The sequence below is a fragment of the Ursus maritimus genome, unplaced genomic scaffold (assembly GCF_017311325.1).
Source record: "Ursus maritimus isolate PB19 unplaced genomic scaffold, ASM1731132v1 scaffold_12, whole genome shotgun sequence".
NCBI lineage: Eukaryota > Metazoa > Chordata > Mammalia > Carnivora > Ursidae > Ursus > Ursus maritimus.
This window is the reverse complement of record NW_024423564.1, coordinates 4,307,290-4,326,738: the sequence shown is the minus strand read 5'-3', so window position 1 is coordinate 4,326,738 and position 19,449 is coordinate 4,307,290.

Genomic DNA, 19,449 nt, shown 5'->3' with positions numbered 1-19,449 from the left:
CCCTTCAAGGCTGCTTTCTCCACCTTGCCACTTCCTCGCATTCTCCCGATCTGACAGCCAGAGCTCACGACCTCAGGGTTGGGAGCAGTCAGCACCAGACATGCCCACCCCCTGGAATGGCAGGTCTTCATCATGATGCATGGTAATTGATAGCCTGTTTTACCAGGGATTATCCTTTCCAGTCTGGGAAAGAAATAGAGCAGAAAGCAGGAAGTCCTGCCACAAAGTCGGAAATCCAAAGCTTTCAGCAAAAGTTAGTGGTAAGTAGTTTACCATTACAATTGAGAAAAACTGCCCAGTAGTTTTTCTGATATACCTACTTCCTAAGGGCATGTTATAAAATATAGTACATATTTTCATTACCATTTTTATGACATTTATGTAATGACATATATTAAATATCATTTTCATGTTATCAATGTCTACAATAGTAATAATAAAACCAGAATTGAAATGACCTGAGAGATTATTAACTTGAAAGCCTGGGAAGTGCCTTAATTCCTTAGGTGAGGTAATATGAGGGGAAAATTTGTTCATGGTAAATAATATATAATGCATAGTATTACTCCTACTCTAATTTTGACAAGTAAGATGGAAAGCAATGATTTTCAGGCAGATAGTGTATCTCCTATGTGTCTGTTATAGTATGACATTAAGGGCATACAAAATATTTGTTTAAATAAAATACAATTAAATTTGTATAACTTATATTTGGAAACTTTTTTGTTCAGTATGCCAGGGGTTCCCATATTTATATTACAATCCATTGATGTTTGAGAGGTGTCTTACAAGCAATTTATTAACTATCATAAAGCCCTGAAGTTTGTGAGTCATATTGACTGGTCAATTGTATAGCAGGGGGCAGGATTTTGAGGGATCATCTTAGAACTCTGCCTACCATAAACGGTGACTATCTTTCATCCTTCCTGTTACTTATGTCTTCCTATAAAAGAGTAACCTTTTCTTTTGTATCCTGTTATTGTTACTAACAATCATAGGACTTTTAGACAAAGCTGTGCAGAGATGGAAAGGAAGCTGGGATTGTTTGTACGCTGACTTTTTATATGGCCAATCTTACATGATATAAACAAAAAACTAGGACACAACCAAACTGTTCATGGTGGTGCCAGGCAGAATGTGGTGTGAATGTGAAGACATTTCACTTTCATTTGATATGCCTTTGACCCCGGTAAATTTTTCTGTAAGTATATGCTTTTTTGACATTTATTTTTTAAAAATATTTTATTTATTTATTTGTCAGAGAGAGAGAGAGCACAAGCAGGGGGAGCAGCAGGCAGAGGAGAAACAGGCTCCTCGCTGAGCAAGGAGCCCAATGTGGGACTCAATCCCAGGACTTGGGATCATGACCTGAACTGAAAGCAGTTGCTTAACTGACTAAGCCACCCAGGTGTTCCCTCCCCCCCTTTTTTAAATTTAAAATCCCATAAAATTTTTAATTTTAAAAATATGAGACCTCCTTGTAAATTTCTTTGTAACTCTCCATGAATCTATAAATATTTCAAAATAAAATTCTTCTAAAATGTAAAAGGTAAATTATTAAATAAAATTTGGGGGTCTATCTATCTATGTATCTATCTATCCATCTATCTATGTATTTATCTCTAACATAACTTTAGACCAGGAATGTTTCAGTCATGTGAAATGTTACCATTCCAGAGTATGTTCATAAATGTTAAATGGGGATTTTTCCCAAGGTAGGTGAAAACTAAGGATATGTTGGTATATTAGGTCTGAGTATATTCTTATGAATATGAAAATTTCAAGGTCTTAATAATGCCATGTTTTCAGGTGTGTAGCAACATTGGCAGAACAATGTAATACCAGGTCTGAAAGGAACTGTACAAACAAGTCAAACGATCTTCACTTGAGAACTGAATCCATGCTCTGCGAGAGATGTAGCAATCTAGACTTTGCTTGAATATCTCCCATGATAGGGTCTCATTATTCTCCATGTATTTTAAAATTCTTGAATATGTAGTAGAAATACAGTTATTAAAACAACAAGTTGCAAGTCTAAATAAGATAAAGGAAGAATAGATACCAGGCCAATTAAGCACAAGGGTGAGAGGATTGCAATTCAACAAGAATTTGACAATTTGGTCAAGTGGATTACCAAGAAATACTTGAAATGAAGCAAGCAAAGGGAATTGTGAGCAAGTACCACATCATTCATATAGTAATATGGGGGGAGTATTGCTCAAAGGTCAAAACAGACTATCATGATAACCTTTTAATGATTTGAGCTTCTGTGTTCTCACTGCAAACAGAGTTAATAATTGTACTTACACTTTCAAGTTGGTAGAGAATTCATGGAACAATCATGAAAAGTGCCTGGCTCATAGGACATGTTCAACTAGCATTAAGTGGGAGGCATAGTGATGGTGTTAATGGTATGTACAAGAGGACAAGAAAACACAGTGTCCCACTTTGAGGTGGCCTTGACTAGATAATAACAAATTTGGTAGGAAGTTTGAAGCTGAACAGGTGAGAACAGGGTCATCTTTCATTGTCATCATTGTTTGAGATGAAAGGGACTTCCATCCAATTCACCTGATGTAAATACACATGATGTGCTTGCACATTAAAGTTTGAGAAGTATTGGCTGTTTAATGAACTCTGAATGTTTTATCTAGCTTACATGCCCATATGATGGGGAAGGGTACAAACAGAAATCTAGGCAAAGCAAAAATAGCTTTTATTTCATAGCAGTAAATTAACTTTGCCACAAACACCTCAAATATTCTGGATGTTCTTTTAGAAAAATTATCTTGACTACTCTTACTAATCATTGCATATGTGTGTGTGTGTGTGTGTGTGTGTGTGTGTGTGTATCTGTGTGTTTTAAGTAGATAAACAATTTACTGGGCAACATGAAAATTATATTTAAAAATTTTAATCACTGCTTTGCATTACTGGAATTATGAATAGATGTTTTCCTTGGGTGCTCTAAGGTTTTCACAATCACACCAATTACCCTGGTTTATATTATACTTATTTTGTTTCCTTGAAGGAAATAAACCCCTAAGGTTAGTCAGCAAAACATTTTTTAAGTGTTAGCTATTATTACCTAATGTGTGTTTCTTCTCATTAGTTTGGAAGATCCTGGTTGAATTCAGGTATGTAAAAATGTTTCTTCTTTCCAAAGTAACTCATTGAGTTTTGTTTTATTTTTTAATTTTTAAATTTTATTTAAATTCAATTAGCCAACATCATTAGTTTCAGATGTAGAGTTCAGCTATTCATCAGTTGCATATAACACACAGTGCTCATCATATCAGATGCCCTCCTTAAAGCCCATCACCCAGTTACCCCATCCTGAGTTTTGTTTTGTTTTGATTAGGTGGGTTACACTGAACTTATTTTAATCTTTAAAGAAAAACATACTTCTTTTAAACTAAGTTCAACAAGCTTTCTTTCAAGCTAGACATTTTTGTGTATAGAGCCAGCCTATAAAACCTCATCCTCTAACCTCTTTTTCCTGCAAAATACAGCCTCACTTAAGTGGAGAGAAAGGTCATTATCATAAAGCAGAGGGTTTGAGACTGAGATTGTCTATTCATACGCAATAGCATGTGAATTCCAAGAGGCAAGTGTCCAGAGTATCACATAAACTGCAGTGTATCAGTAGTGCTTGTTAATGGTGAATTTTGATGATGACGATGATGATGATGATGATACAGCATTGTTACCATATACAAACAGCATGAGCATCAAGAATATAAAAAAGCAAAACAGATGTCACTCCTCACTCCATCCTCCTGGCTCACAAAAAAAATTAGTCAGACCAAGAAAAAAATATTTATTATGGTTCTGATTCTCCTATGTGTGTGTGTATAATGTCCCATCAACGTGTTCCTCGGGAATGGACTTCAAATCATATTTTAAAACAATTAAAATAAGCAGTGTATACAACCTCAGGGACCATATTTTTTGAAGTCCTTAAACACTTCAAATTCACTTTTACAATTTAGTTATACACAGATCATGCATCAATTTCCCTTTGTGGAAGGGAAGGATTTCATTTCTTTCTATGACTAAATCTAAGTATTTATCTATAAAAAAGTATTTTACCTCTACGTTTTCAATATTGTGAACTAAGAGAAAATGCATATCACTGATTTTTAATGAAGTGAAATTTGTCTATGCAGTTGATAGAGAAAATAAAGAATAAAACACATGTATTACATAAAGGTTTTCTAAGAGGACATACAGATGGCGAGGCCAACCCTAATATTGCTCTACTGTGAAGTGATGCCCACAACTAACCTAGAGAGGGTGATCAATATAGGCAAACCTTCTTCTTGGGTATATCTTCCACCATACTTCCCGTGAACTGTGAGGATTCTGAGAGTTCCACCTTAGACTTCTCATCCATCTATTCTCTTTGGCTGACTTCTTGTACACCTATGGATTCAACAGCCACCTTCAAAACAATTACTCCCAAATCCATTTCTAGACAGGTCTACCCTGTCTCCTGAGGACAAATCTTTTTTTCAACTGCCTGTTGGGCATTTCCATGTGGATATCCCACAGGTGCCTAATACTCAACATTATCTTAATCCATTATCTTCCTTCCACATACCTACTGTACCTCATTTATTTCAGGTTTTAATTAATGATCCCTGCCTGCCTAAACTGATTCAGGGCCCTCACCATGACCTCACCACCCATCATATTCAAAGTGCTTCAAACACAGCTCCTTCTCTGTGTACTATTGCTTCGTGGATTTTCTCCAACCTTCCAAACCCCATAGCTTCAGTTACAGACCATTTTATTTTGATCTGGTTTTAGTTCTCAGACTACTCTCTTGGATTGAACAAAGGTATTTTAGCTGAAGACACATGGACTATAAAGAACTCTGGAGGTGGGTTTCACAATTATATGACTCCATTGAAATGATATGGAAGATTCTGTGCATGGTACATATATATTTCTTCTAGATCTATAGATATTTAATAAGTTTCTCAAAGCTGAAAATTTTCTAAAATGCAGGCCATTACCCTCCAGATGCTGCCTGCTTCCAGTCTACCCTCACCTAGAATGTGATCTATGGGCCATTGTTGATACTTTGCAATCATTCCTGCCCATTCTCACACCAAAGCCTGGCTGCCAGACAGCCCAGATATCTAGACTCCCTGCTGCCACATAAGGGAAAAGAAGATATTTTTTGAGAGCCCTGTTGGAGAGTTGCTCAGTTTTTTTTTTCTAAAGTTTGCTCAGAGGGCAGGTCTGACACAGTTTCCACATGTCAATCCTATTCCCCAAAGGCAAGTGCTTCCCCTACACATTCTCTGGGTTAACTAAGGAGGCTATGTTTGAAGTGAAAACCACTAGGCTAATTCAAATTAATGGTGGTGTTTGCTAGCAACCAGCCAGGGTTGACCTACCAGCTTTCTGCAACTAACAGGAATCTCCAGAGTTTGAGGATACAGCTGTAGGTGAGGGGGCTCCCAGCAAAGCTCAGAACCTCACAGTCTTTCTTCCTCTAGTAGCAACACAGTGCTTAGGGAAGTTCACTAGTGTTCCAAAGACCTCTGGGTATTTTACTCAAAATTTCTGCCACCAACATTGCCTGGGATGCTAATCTGCCGTTTTTTGCTTATGGACTGTACACATATGGCACCTCTCCCAATAAAACACACACATATACACACACTGTGAGCATGACTTTTTTTTTTTTAGGGTCAGATCTTGGAGGATTTTGGTTTGTTTTGGTTTTTGTTCTTGCTTTTTATTTAAATTTTACTTAGTTAATATACAGTGCAATATTGGTTTCTGGAGTAGAATTCAGTAATCATCACATATGTACAACACACAGTGCTCCTCACAACTGCACTCCCTAACACCCCTCACCCATCCAGCCCATCCCCCCACCCACCTCTCTCCAACAACTCTCTGTTTATTCTCTATTGCTAAGAGTCTCCTATGGTTTATTTCCATCTCTTTCCCCCACCCTTCTCATGTGTTCATGTTTTCTTTCTTAAATTCCACATATGTTTTTCTCTGACTTATTTTACTTAGAATAATACTCTAGCTCCATCCGCATCTTTGCAAATGGCAGGATTTCATTCTTTTCCTGGGTGAGTAATATTCCATTTATATATATACCACATCTTCCTTATCCATTCATCTGTCGATGGATGTTTGGACGCTCTCCATAGTTTGGCTACTGTTGATAATGCTGCTATAAACATTCAATGCATGTACCCCTTTGAATCTGTATTTTTGTATCCTTTGGGTAAATATGTAGTAGTGCAATTGCTGGATCATAGGACAGCTCTATTTTTAACTATTTGAGGAAACTTCATATTGTTTTCCAGAGTGGCTGCAACAGTTTGTATTCCCACCAACAGTGAAAGAGGGTTCCTCTTTCTCCCCATCCTTGCCAACACCTGTTGTTTCTTGTGTTGTTAATTTTAGCCGTTCTGACAGGTGTGAGGTGATATGTCATGATGGTTTTTATTTGTATTTCCCTGATGCCAAGAGATGTTGAGAATCTTTTCATGTGTCTCTTAGCCATCTGGATGTCTTCTTTGGAAAAGTATCTATTCATGTCTTTGGCCCATTTCTTTTTTTTTTAAGATTTTATTTATTTATTTGACAGAGAGAGAGAGAGGGAGAGAAAGAGATAGAGAGGGAGGGAGGGAGCACAAGCAGGGGAGTGGCAGGCAGAGGGAGAAGGAAAAGCAGACCCCCTGCTGGGCAGAGAGCCTGATGCAAGACTTGATCTTAGGACCCTGGGCCCATGATCTGAGCCAAAGGCAGCTGCTTTAACCGACTTAGCCACCCAGGCACTCCTCTTTGGCCCATTTCTTAACTGGATTATTCATTTTTTGGATATTGAGTTTGATAAGTTCTTTATAGATTTGGGATACTAACCCTTTATCAGATATGTTGTTTGCAAGTATCTTCTCCCATTCCATAGGTTGCCTACTAGTTTTGTTGATTGTTTCCTTTGCTGTGCAGAAGCTTTTTATCTTGATGAAGTCCCAATAGTTCATTTTTGCTTTTGTTTCCCTTGCCTCTGATGATGTGTCTAGTAAGAAGCTATTGTAGCTGAGATCAAAAAGTTGCTGCCTGTGTTCTTCTCTAGGATTTTGATGGATTCATGTCTCACATTAAGGTCTTTCACTCATTTTAAATTTATTTTTGTGTATGGTGTAAGAAAGTGGTCCAGTTTCATGTTTTGTTTATTGCTGTCTAGTTTTCCCAACACCATTTGTTGGAGAGACTGTCTTTTTTCCATTGGATATTCTTTCCTGCTTTGTTGAAGATTAGTTGACCATAGAGTTGAGGGTCCATTTATGGGTTCTCTATTCTGTTCCATTGATCTAAGTGTCTGTTTTTGTGCCAGTACCATACTGTCTTGATGATTACAGCTTTGTAATATAGATTGAAATCTGGAATTATGATGCCTCCAGTTTTGTTTTTCTTTTTCAAGATTTCTTTGGTTATTTAGGGTCTTTTTTTGTTCCATACACATTTTAGGATTGTTTGTTCTAGCTCTGTGAAAGATGCTGATGGCATTTTGATAAGGATTGCATTAAATGAGCAAATTGCTTTGGGTTGTATAGACATTTTAACTATGTTTTGTCTTCCGATCCATGAGCATGGAATCCTTTTCCATTTCTTTGTGTCCTCTTCAGTTTCTTTCATAAGTGTTCTATAGTTTTCAGAGTATAGATCTTTTACCTCTTTAGTTAGGTTTATTCCTAGGTATCTTATTGTTTTTGGTGTAATTGCAAATGGGATTGATTCCTTGATTTCTTTTTCCGTTGCTTCATTGTTGGTGTATGGAAATGCAACAGATTTCTGCACATTGATTTTATATCCTGCAACTTTGCCAAATTCATGTATCAGTTCTAGCAATTTTTTGGAGGAGTCTTTTGGGTTTTCTACATAGAATATTGTGTCATCTGCAAAGAGTGAAAGCTTAACTTCTTCCTTGCTGATTTGGATGCTTTTTATTTCTTTTTGTTGTCTGATTACTGAGGCTAAGACTTCCAGTCCCATGTTAAATAGTGAGAGAGAATGGACATCCCTATCTTGTTCCTGTCCATAGGGAAGAGGCTCTCCATTTTTCCCCATTGAGGATGATATTAGCTGTAGATTTTTAATATATGGCCTTTATGATGTTGAGGTATATTCTATCTATCCCTATTTTGTTGAGAGTTTTTATCAAGAAAGGATGTTGTATTTTGTCAAATGCTTTTTCTGCATCTATTGACAGGATCATAGGTTCTTATCCTTTCCTTTATTAATGAGATGCATCACATTGATTGATTTGTGAATACTGAACCACCTCTGCAGCCCAGGAATAAATCCCACTTAGTTATGGTGAATAATTCTTTTAATGTATTGTTGAATTTGTTAGCATTTTATTGAGAATTTTTGCATCCATGTTCATCACGGATTTGGTGTGTAATTCTCCTTTTTAGTGGGGTCTTTGGTTTTGGAATCGAATTAATATTGGCTTCTTAGAAAGAGTTTGGAAGTTTTCCTTCTATTTCTATATTTTGGAACAGTTTGAAAAGAATAGGTATTAACTCTACCTTAAATATCTGGTAGAATCTCCCTGGGAAGCCGTCTGGCCCTGGACTTTTGTTTTTGGGATATTTTTTTAAAAAAGACTTTATTTATTCATTTGAGAGAGGGCACAAGCAGGGGAAGCAGCAGAGGGAGAGGGAGAAGCAGGCTCCTCGCTGAGCAGGGAGCCCAACGTGGGGCTTGATCCCAGGACCCTGGGAACATGACCTGAGCCAAAGGTAGATGCTTAACCAACCAAGCGACTCAAGCACACCTTGTTGGGAGATTTTTTATTACTAATTCAATTTCTTTGTTGGTTTTGGGTCTGTTCAGATTTTCTATTTTTTCCTGTTCCAGGTTAGGTAGTTTGTAAGTTTCTAGGAATTTGTCCATTTGTATGTTTCTAGGAATTTGTCAATTTCTTCCAGATTGCCCAATTTGTTGGCATATAATTTTTCATAGTATTCTCTTATAATTGTTTGCATTTCTGTGGTATAGTTTGTGATCTCTCCTCTTTCATTCATGACTTTATCTATTTAGTTCCTGTCTCTTTTCCTTTTGATAAGTCTAGCTTGGGGTTTATCAATTTTATTAATTCTTTTGAAGAACGAGCTCTGAGTTTTGTTGATCTCTTCTACTGGGGGTTTTTGTTGTTTGTTTCTCTATCTTTATCTCTGCTCTAATCTTTATTATTTCCCTTAATCTGCTGGATTTAGGATTTATTTGCTGTTCCTTTTTTAACTCCTGTACATGTAAGGTTGGACTGTGTTTTTGACAATTTTCTTGCTTCTTGAGTAAGGCCTGTATTGCTATATACTTCCCTCTTAGGACTACATTTGTTGCATCCCAAAGGTTTTGGACTGTTGTGTTTTTATTTTCACTTGTTTCCATGTATTTTATATTTTTTCTTTAATTTCCTGGTTGACCCATTCATTCTTTAGTAGGATGTCCTTTAACTTCCATGTAGTTGAGGTCTTTCCAATTTTTTTCTTGTGGTTGACTTCAAGTTTCATAGTGTTGTGATCTGAAAATATGCATAGTCTGATCTTAATCTTTTGGTACTTGTTGAAGCCTGATTTGTGACCCTGTATGTGATCTATTTTGGAGTTTTTCATGTGCACTTGAGAAGAATGTGTAGTCTGCTGCTTTAGAATGAAATGCTCTGAATATATTTGTTAGGTCCATCTGGTCTAGTGTGTCATTCATAGCCATTGTTTCTTTATTGATTTTCTGCTTAGATGATCTGTCCATTGCTGTAAATGAGGGTGTTAAAGTCCCCTACTATTATTGTATTATTATCCATGAGTTTCTTCATGTCTATTATTTATGGATTTATATATTTGGGTGCTCCCAAGTTGGGAGTATAGATATTTGCAATTGTTAGATCTCTTGATTGATAGACCCCTTTATTATGATATACTCATCTCTTGTTACAGTCTTTGTTTGTCTACAAACAAATCTAGTTTGTCTACATATGACTACTCCAGCTTTCTTTTGTTGTCCATTAGGATGATGGATCTTTCTCCATCCCCTCACTTTCAACCTGCAGGTGTTTTTAGGTCTAAAATGAGTCTCTCTCATAGGCAGAATATAGATGAATCTTGTTTTTTTTTATCCATTTTGATACCCTATGTATTTTGGTTGGAGCATTAGTCCATTTACATTCAGAGTGATTATTGAAAGATTTGAATTTAGTGCCATTGTGTTACCTGCAGAGTTGGTATTTCTGGTGATGTTCTCTGGTCCTTTCGAGTCTTTGCTGCTTTTGGTATTTTTTCCTCCACTCAAAGAGTCCCCCTTAAAATTTCTTGCATGGCTGGTTTAGTGGTCACAAACTCCTTTAGTTTTTGTTTGTTTAGTTTAGTTTTCCTTCTCTTCTGAATGACAACCTTGCTGGAGAAATAATTCTTGGCTGCATATTTTTCCCATGCAGCATGTTGAGTATATCATGCCACTGTCTTCTGGCTTGCTGTGTTTCTGTGGACATGTCTACTGCAAACTTCATCTGTCTTCCCTTGTAGGTTAAGGGTTTTTTCTCCCTTACTGCTTTCAGGATTCTTTCCTCATCTATGTATTTTATGAATTTGATTATGATATGCCTTGCCAATGGTTGGCTTTGTTGAATTTAATGGGAATTCTCTGTGCTTCTTGGATTTCAATCCTGTATCCTTCCCCAGATTAGGGAAGTTTTCAGCTATAATTTGCTTGAATAAGCCTTCTGCCCCCTTTTCTCTCTCTTCATCATCTGGGACTCCCATGATGTGAATGTTATTTCATTTTATTAAGTCGCTGAGTTCCCTAAGTTTGCCTTCATGATCCATTACCTTTCTCCTTCTTTTCAGCTTCATCATTTTCCATAAGTTTATCTTCTATGTCACTGATTTGTTCCTCTGTTTCACCCATCTTCGTTTTTATGGCCACCATTTGGGTTGGCATCTTGGTTATAGCATTTTTAATTTTGGCCTGACTAGATTTTAGTTCTTTAACCCTGTAGTAAGGGATTCTCTAGTGTCTTCTATGTGTTTTTAAGCCCAGCTAGTATCATTATTGTTGTTTTAAATTCTAGTTCAGACATCTTACTTATATTTGCATTGATTAAATATCTAGCTGTCATTTCTTCCTGTTCTTTCTTTTGGGTGAATTTTTCCATCTTGTCATTTTGGAGGGAAAAAAAGAAAAAATAAACATAAATATAAGTAAGTAAGTAAATAAATAATAAAAATGCAAAAAAATTAAAATAAAATACATAACGGAAGCTAGACCTTAGGTGTCTTTTGGTCTTCTTGTTATGAGATGCTAGGTAGGAAAAAGGTAGAAAGAAAGAAAAGAAAATTAAAAATTAAAAAATATATACCACATGATTTCACTCATGTGTGGAATTTAAGGAAAATAGATGAACATAGGGGAAGGGAAGGAAAATAAAATAAGATGAAAACAGAGAGGAAGACAAACCATAAGAGACTCTTAACTGTAGGGAACAAACTGAGGGTTGCTGGAAGGGAGGTGGGTGGGGGGATGGTGTAATTGGGTAATGTGCATTACAGAGAGCACTTGATATAATGAGCACTGGGTGTTATATGCAACTGATGAATCACTAAATTCTATCCCTGAAACTAATAAGACACTCTATGTTAACTAAATTGAATTTAAATAAAAAAAGTTTTAAGAGACTACTCATGAGAAAAAAAATATGTATGAATAAAATTTTTATATTTTAAAAAATGCTCTTTCTGTATACAAAACACAAAATTTAAAAAAAACAGATTAAAAACAGAGACAAAACCAAAACCAAACAAAAAGAAACAAACAATAAACAAACAAAAAAACCAAAGGACATTAGATCCTGTTTCCTCTAGAGCTGACATTTTATAACACTCTGTAATCAGCAGACCTGGTGAGGGCAAGGGATTTATGCTGGTCTTCTGGGGAAGGGACCTGCTGCTGTGATTCTCAGGTGGAATTGCTCTAGTGGAGATGTGTCTGTGGGGATGGTCAGGGTGGGGGGTAGGTAGCGGCTCTGTTCTCCACTGGTGGCACTGTTTAGCTCACCGAGGTGGATAAAGCTGGTGGGTGCTGGGAAGAAAATAGCTTTGCCCCATTCTGTCACCTCCAGAGAAGGAAATGAGTGCCACTCCTCTTTAGTGAGCCCTCACAGATGCACAAGCGATGACCCCTCCTATGTCCCTGGTTTCCATCAGATCCCTGACTTCACCCTGTTTGTGTCAGAGCTGTCTGCCTACAAAACAGCACAGCACTCCTATGGTTTATCTCAGGTGCAGCTGTGTTTCAAAACCCCACACTTGCAGAGACCCCTGAGGTGTGGACCCACACTCATCCTCTGGGGGAAGGTAACCGAGCAGTGGTTAAGAGTTTATGGTAAATCACAACACACAGCCAGAGCTGGGGTTTGTATCCCTCACTGGTGCCTTTGTTCCTATATTGGTGGGCAGTGTAGCTCAATGGCGCCCACAGGGTCTTTTGCTTGTGGAGAGGCTGTATCACCTCTCCCAAATGCATTCCAAGCAGCAGAATCACTTCTTGTGTGACCCTGGGGATCGTCAGGCTGCCCACCACTGGGGCTCAGCTCTACTTCCACACCAGAGCACCACCCAGCTCCCCACGGGCGAACCTGGCTGTGTCACAAACTTCCAAAACCTCAGAATCTGCATTCTGCTGTTTATTGGAAAATGGCAGTATAGTAGCCCTCTCCTTTTCCTTCGTCAATGGTTTTGAGCAATAGTTTTCTTGTGTATTCCCTTGAGTGTTTTTTGCTCTTTTTTTCCCTCCATACTTTTTCTCTCTCTTCCTTCTCTCATGCTACTCCTTCTTCCATCAAGCCTCCTTCCCTGGGGAGCACCCACAACTCTTTTCTCCCACAAATCAACTCTCTGAAGTTCCATCAATATCATCCAGAGGTAATTACCATGTTCACTTTATCACCAGGAATTAGTTTTGCCCATTTTTGAACTTCTTTTAAATGGAAAATATAGTACAAATTCTTTTGTGTCTGTCTTCCTTCATTAAAGAAAAGTGTTTAGATTCATCAGTGTTTAACCATGTATCAGTATTTTAAATAACTGTAAAATTGCATAAATATACCACACTTTTTTTATCCATTCTCCTGTTGACAAGCAAACTATTTATTTCCAGTTTGTACTATTAGTAAAGAAATTGGTTTTGAACATTATCATGCAAATTATTTTGTGATCATATACAATCATTTTTCTTGGCTGTATACCTGGAGTGGAATTTCTGGGTCATAGAATAACTATATGTTTGACTTTATTAAAAACTTCCAAGTCATCTTAAAAAGTGGTTGTATAGATTTCTAGTTCAACTCAGAGATTTAGAGAGCTAGAAAAAAGTATTGCTTCCAGTACTACAACAATAACGGTAAAGCTGGATGTAATGCAAATAAATGACTTTTCTTGAACTCATTAGGGAATTGAGGTTTCAGGGCAAACACTAAACAGGAAACTGGGGAGATATAGCCTCTTACAGAGGAAATAGGATACAAGCATTTTTATTTAACCTGGAACAAAAGCCATCAGATACCATATAAGCTGATAAGATTCAGCTTCTTTGTGAACTTAATTAAAAATTGTTAAATGCTAAGTGTGGGCTAGTATGAGAATGTGAAGTCCCCGTAGTCCACAGACAAGAAGGTTTTCACCATCTTTCTTTTCCTCCATGAATTCCACCACATACTCACAGTGAAGACCAGGAAATATTCAACAGAAAATTTCTAATGTAAAGGGGCTATCTGGGAGAGGATGGTGGGAAAAGTAGTGGTTGCTCCCAAAACTTCTTCCAAACTCATTTACTACATTTTTCCTACAGAAGTAAAACTGTAATATGCAGGGCAAAAGCAACAACAACAAAAGAAAAACTGTCACCTTAGGACACTGTGGAAAAACATTGCAGCTGGGAAAGGGACAGAAACAAAACCTTCCCTGTCAGGGAAAGAAAGGAATATATGCTAAGCCCAGCACCTGCAGCTGGGGGAGAGGCAAGGCCACACTCCCAAGACCCAGGTTCACAGTACCAAAGACTATGGCTTAACCAGAACATTAGGCAATACTTCTTTCCTGGTCCACTAACAAATAATAAATAAAACTAACTGTTGAATACAGCTGGACAGTTGTCATGAAACAGATTATCTCTGGAGTTAGCAGTATAAAAGAAAAATCCAAAACCAAGCAGGGAGTAAAAATTGAGAAAAATAAAAACTCTGGCAAACTTGCCTAGCCCTAAGCTCAAGATCACTAGGGAAATTTGAAACCTGTCATGGACTGAGGGTAACCATAGCGATCACAAGCCAAATTCAGCCCAGCTCCTCACTCAATTAATTCAAATTCCTACACTAAAGGCCTGGCGGGAGGAAAGACATGCTCATCTCCAAGAACCACCCCCCCACACACAAATTTACTTCAGTCTCTACTGTTCTATATGTTTCCAGTTTCAACAAAAAGTTTTGAGGTATACAAAAAGGTAAGAAAAAACAACCGAAAAAGACAAAGCAAACATCAGAACCAGACTCAGATATGACAGTGATGTAAAAAGTATCAGACAAGGAATTTAAAATTACTATCAATAAGAGGCTAAAAGAGTCAATGGAAAAGGTAGACAACATGCAAGATCAGATAGGTAATTTCAGCGGAAAGATGGAAACAATAACAAAAGATCAAATGGAAATACAAAAGGGGAAAAAACAGTAACAAAGATAAAGGATGCTTCTTCTGGGCTCATCAGCTGAAAAAAAAAGAATCAATGAATTTGACAATATGTTAAAGAAATTACTCAAGCCAAAACACAAAGAAAAATGAGAGTAAAGTAACAACAACAACAACAACAACAAACACTCCAGAAATCTGAGGGTTATTGTACAATACCAAATATACATATAATTGGAATCCCAGAAATAGTATCATAAGAAAACACATCTCAATAGATGTAGAAAAATCATTCAAGAAAATTTAACATCCATTCACGATAAAACTTTCATTAAAGAATAGCTTTTAACTTCATTAACCATTAAAGACATATTTTTATAAACTCTATACCCAACATCATATTTAGCAGTAAAATACTCAATGCTTTCCCCCTAAAATCAGGAACAGGCAAGAATATCTTCTCTAACCTATATCATTTTGTTTTAATTTACATTTACCTAATGTTGATGTATCTTTTCCTAAGTTATTGGCCATTTAGATGTAGTGTTTTCTGAAGTGTTTGTTCATGTCTCCCATTTTTCAATTGGGTTGTTCTTTTACCTTTGGTGTTTGTGTTATTGTCTTATAATTATTTAAAACATATTTTGGATAAAGATGCCTTTGTGAGATAAATATAAATATTTTCCCAGTCTCTAGACTACCGTTTATCTTTTTATTTTTTAAAGATTTATTTATTCCCTTATCGATCTTCCTAGTCATCTGTTGAAGGGCATCTCGGCTCTTTTCACGATTTAGCTATTGTGGACATTGCTGCTATGAACATTGGGGTGCATATGGCCCTTCTCTTCACTACGTCTGTATCTTTGGGGTAAACACCCAGTAGTACAATTGCTGGATCATAGGGTAGCTCAATTTTTAACTTTTTAAGGGAACTCCACACTGTTTTCCAGAGTGGCAGTACCAACTTGCACTCCCACCAACAATGTAGGAGGGATCTCCTTTCTCCACATCCTCTCCAACAATTGTTGTTTCTTGCCTTGTCAATTTTTGCCATTCTAACTGGCGTAAGGTGGTATCTTAGTGTGGTTTTGATTTGAATTTCCCTGATGGCTAATGATTTTGAACATTTTTCATGTGTCTGTTAGCCATTTGTATGTCTTCATTGGAAAAGTGTCTGTTCATATCTTCTGCCCATTTTTTGATTTGTTTATTTGTTTCTCGTGTATTGAGTTTGAGAAGTTCTTTGTAGATCTTGGATACCAGTCTTTTATCTGTAGTGTCATTTGCAAATATATTCTCCCATTCCTGGGCTGCCTCTTAGTTTTTTTGACTGTTTCCTTGGCTGTGAAGAAGATTTTTATCTTGATGAAGTCCCATAAGTTCATTTTCTCATTTGTTTCTCTTGCCTTTGGAGATGTGTCATGAAAAAGGTTGCTTTGGTCAATGTCATAGAGGTTGCTGCCTATGTTCTCCTCTAGAATTTTGATGGATTCCTGTCTCACATCGAGGTCTTTCATCCATTTGGAGTTTATCTTTGTGTATGGTGTGAGAGAGTTGTCAAGTTTCACTCTTTTGGATATATCTGTCCAATTTTCCCAGCACCATTTATTGAAGAGACTGTCTTTTTTCCATCGGATGTTTTTTCCTGCTTTATCAAATATTAGTTGCCCAAAGAGCCGAGGGTCCATTTCTGGGTTCTCTATTCTGTTCCATTGGTCTATGTGTCTGTTTTTGTGCCAGTACCATGCTGTCTTTGTGATCACAGCTTTGTAGTACAGCTCGAAATCCGGCATTGTGATGCCCCCAGCTTTGTTTTTCCTTTTCAACAGTTCCTTGGAGATTCGGGGCCTTTTCTGTTTCCATACAAATTTAAGGACTATTTGTTCCAGTTCTTTGAAAAATGTCCTCGGTATTTTGATCGGGATAGCATTGAAAGTGTAGATTGCTCTGGGTAGCATGGACATTTTAACTATGTTAATTCTTCCGATTCATGAGCATGGAATATCTTTCCATCTTTTTGTGTCTTCCTCAATGTCTTTCAAGAGTGATTTATAGTTTCTAGAATATAGATCCTTTACGTCTCTGGTTAAGTTAATTCCAAGGTAACGTATGGTTTTTGGTGCTATTGTAAATGGGATGGATTCCCTAATTTCTCTTTCTTCGGTCTCGTTATTCGTGTATAGAAATGCAACTGATTTCTGAGCATTTATTTTGTATCCTGCCACGTTACTGAATTGCTCTATAACTTCTAATAGTTTGGGAGTGGCTTCTTTTGGGTTTTCCATATAGAGTATCATGTCATCTGCAAAGAGAGACATTTTGACTTAACATAATATAATAAAAAAAACATTTAAAAAAATGAAATAAAGATTTATTTATTTATTTGACAGAGAGACAGCCAGCGAGAGAGGGAACACAAGCAGGGGGAGTGGGAGAGGAAGAAGCAGGCTCTTAGCGCTACCCAGGCACCCCTACTGTTTATCTTTAATAGTGTTTTTTGAAGAGCAAAAGTTCTTTATTTTGATGAAGTAGGATTATCAATTTTTTCCTTTAAGTTGGGGGTCAAGATTCTTTATTTTTCATGCACATATTCAGATATACATGTCTTTTTTTTTTTAAAGGAAGAAAATTTTTTTAAGATTTATTTATTTATTTATTTATTTATTTATTTATTTGACAGAGAGACAGCCAGCAAGAGAGGGAACACAAGCAGGGGGAGTGGGAGAGGAAGAAGCAGGGTCCCAGTGGAGGAGCCTGATGTGGGGCTCGATCCCAGAACTCCGGGATCACGCCCTGAACCTAAGGCAGATGCTTAACGATTGTGCCACCCAGGCACCCCCAGAGATATATTTCTGATATATGGATATGTGTGTGTGTATATTATGTGTATAGTTGCAACATTTAGTTATATCAGTTCCTTTTTAAAAAAATATTTCTTTACTATATTGAATGGCTTTGGTAGTTTTATTGAGAATCAACTAACCATACATGCTGTGGGGCCATTTCTGAACTCTCTGTTCTGTCCCATTGATATATTTTTCTTTTCTTGTAGTAGTGTGGTACTATTTTAATCACTTAAAGTTATACTAACTCTTGAAATATGGAAGTATAAGTCTTTCAACTTTATTTCTGTTCTTCAAGTTTATCTCGATTATTCTAGGTCCTTTGAGTTTCCATATAAATTTTAGAATCAGCTTGGAATTTTCTCAAAAAGGGATTGCTGAAATTTTTATTTGGATTACATTTAGTCTGTAGGGTAACTTTTTTTTAATAATAATATTTTATTATATTATGTTAGTCACCATACAGTACATCCCTGTTTTTTTATGTAAAGTTCCATGATTCATTAGTTGCATATAACACCCAGTGCACCATGCAATATGTGCCCTCCTTACTACCCATCACCAGCCTATCCCATTCCCCCACCGCCCTCCCCTCTGAAGCCCTCAGTTTGTTTAAATTTTGTCTATAATTTCTCTCAGGGATATTTTGTACTTTACAATAGAGAGATCTTGTAAATCTTTTGTTAAATTTATTCCTATATACTTGTTGATAATTAAAGTTATTGCAAATGGTATTATTTTAAATTAATTTCCAGTGCTTGTTGGTTATAGGAATGCAATTGATCTTTGTATATTGACCTTGCTTCCTGTGGATTTTTAAAATTTTATTTTGTTAATTCCTTTTGTTTTTATACAGACGAAATTATGACATCTGTAAATAAAAGGAGGTTGACATCTTTCTTTCAAATAGTTTTGTCTCTTACTGTTCTTCCCTTATTGCACTGGCTAGAATTTCTAGTATAATTTCAAGTAGAAATGGTTAGAGTAGACATAGTTGTTTTGTTTTTTATATTATGAAGAATATATCACAACTAAGTATGATAGTATGTGTAGGGTTTTTATAGATACACTTTATCAGATCGAAGAAGTCCTAATTTATTATTTTTATTATTTTTATTATTATTTAGTTTGTTGGATTTTTTAAATTACAAGTAGGTGATGAATTTTTCAAATGCATTTTGTCAAATGTGAACATTGTGATGTTCAGTTTTTCTCCTTTATCCTGTTAATATGAGGATGACAATAATTTTTAAGTGGAAAACAAGCTATATTCCTGGGATAAACCATAATTGTTCATGGTGTATTATCCTTTTTAAGTTACTGTTGGATACGATTTGATAGTATTATGTTTAGAATTTTGTGTCTATGTTAATGAAAGATATTAGCTTGTAATTTTCTTTTATTATAAGGGCCATATCACATTTTGGTGTCAGGATTATGCTGTTATAAATCAAGTTGGAAAGTATTCCTTCTTCTATTCTCTGAAAGGTTTTTGCAATATTGCACTTCTTTCTAAAATGTTTGGTAGAATTCACCAAGAAACCATTCAGGCCTGGAATCTTCTTTTTGGAGAAGTTTTTAATTATGGGTTAAATTTATTTTAAGAGATACAATACTATTCAAACTTTCTGTTTCTTCTTATGTCTATTACTTCACACCTTTTGAAGAGTTATATATTTCAAGACATTTGTCTAAGTTGTCAAATTTAATGGAATAAAGTTGTTACCAATATTTTATTATTTCATTAATGTTTGTAGGATTTGTAGTAATATGCCCTTTTTCATTCCTGATTTTTGTAATTTGTATTTTCTCTTTTATTTCTTTGATCAGTCTTACTTGAGATGTATCCATTTCATTAACCTTTTCAAAGAACCAAATTTTGGCTT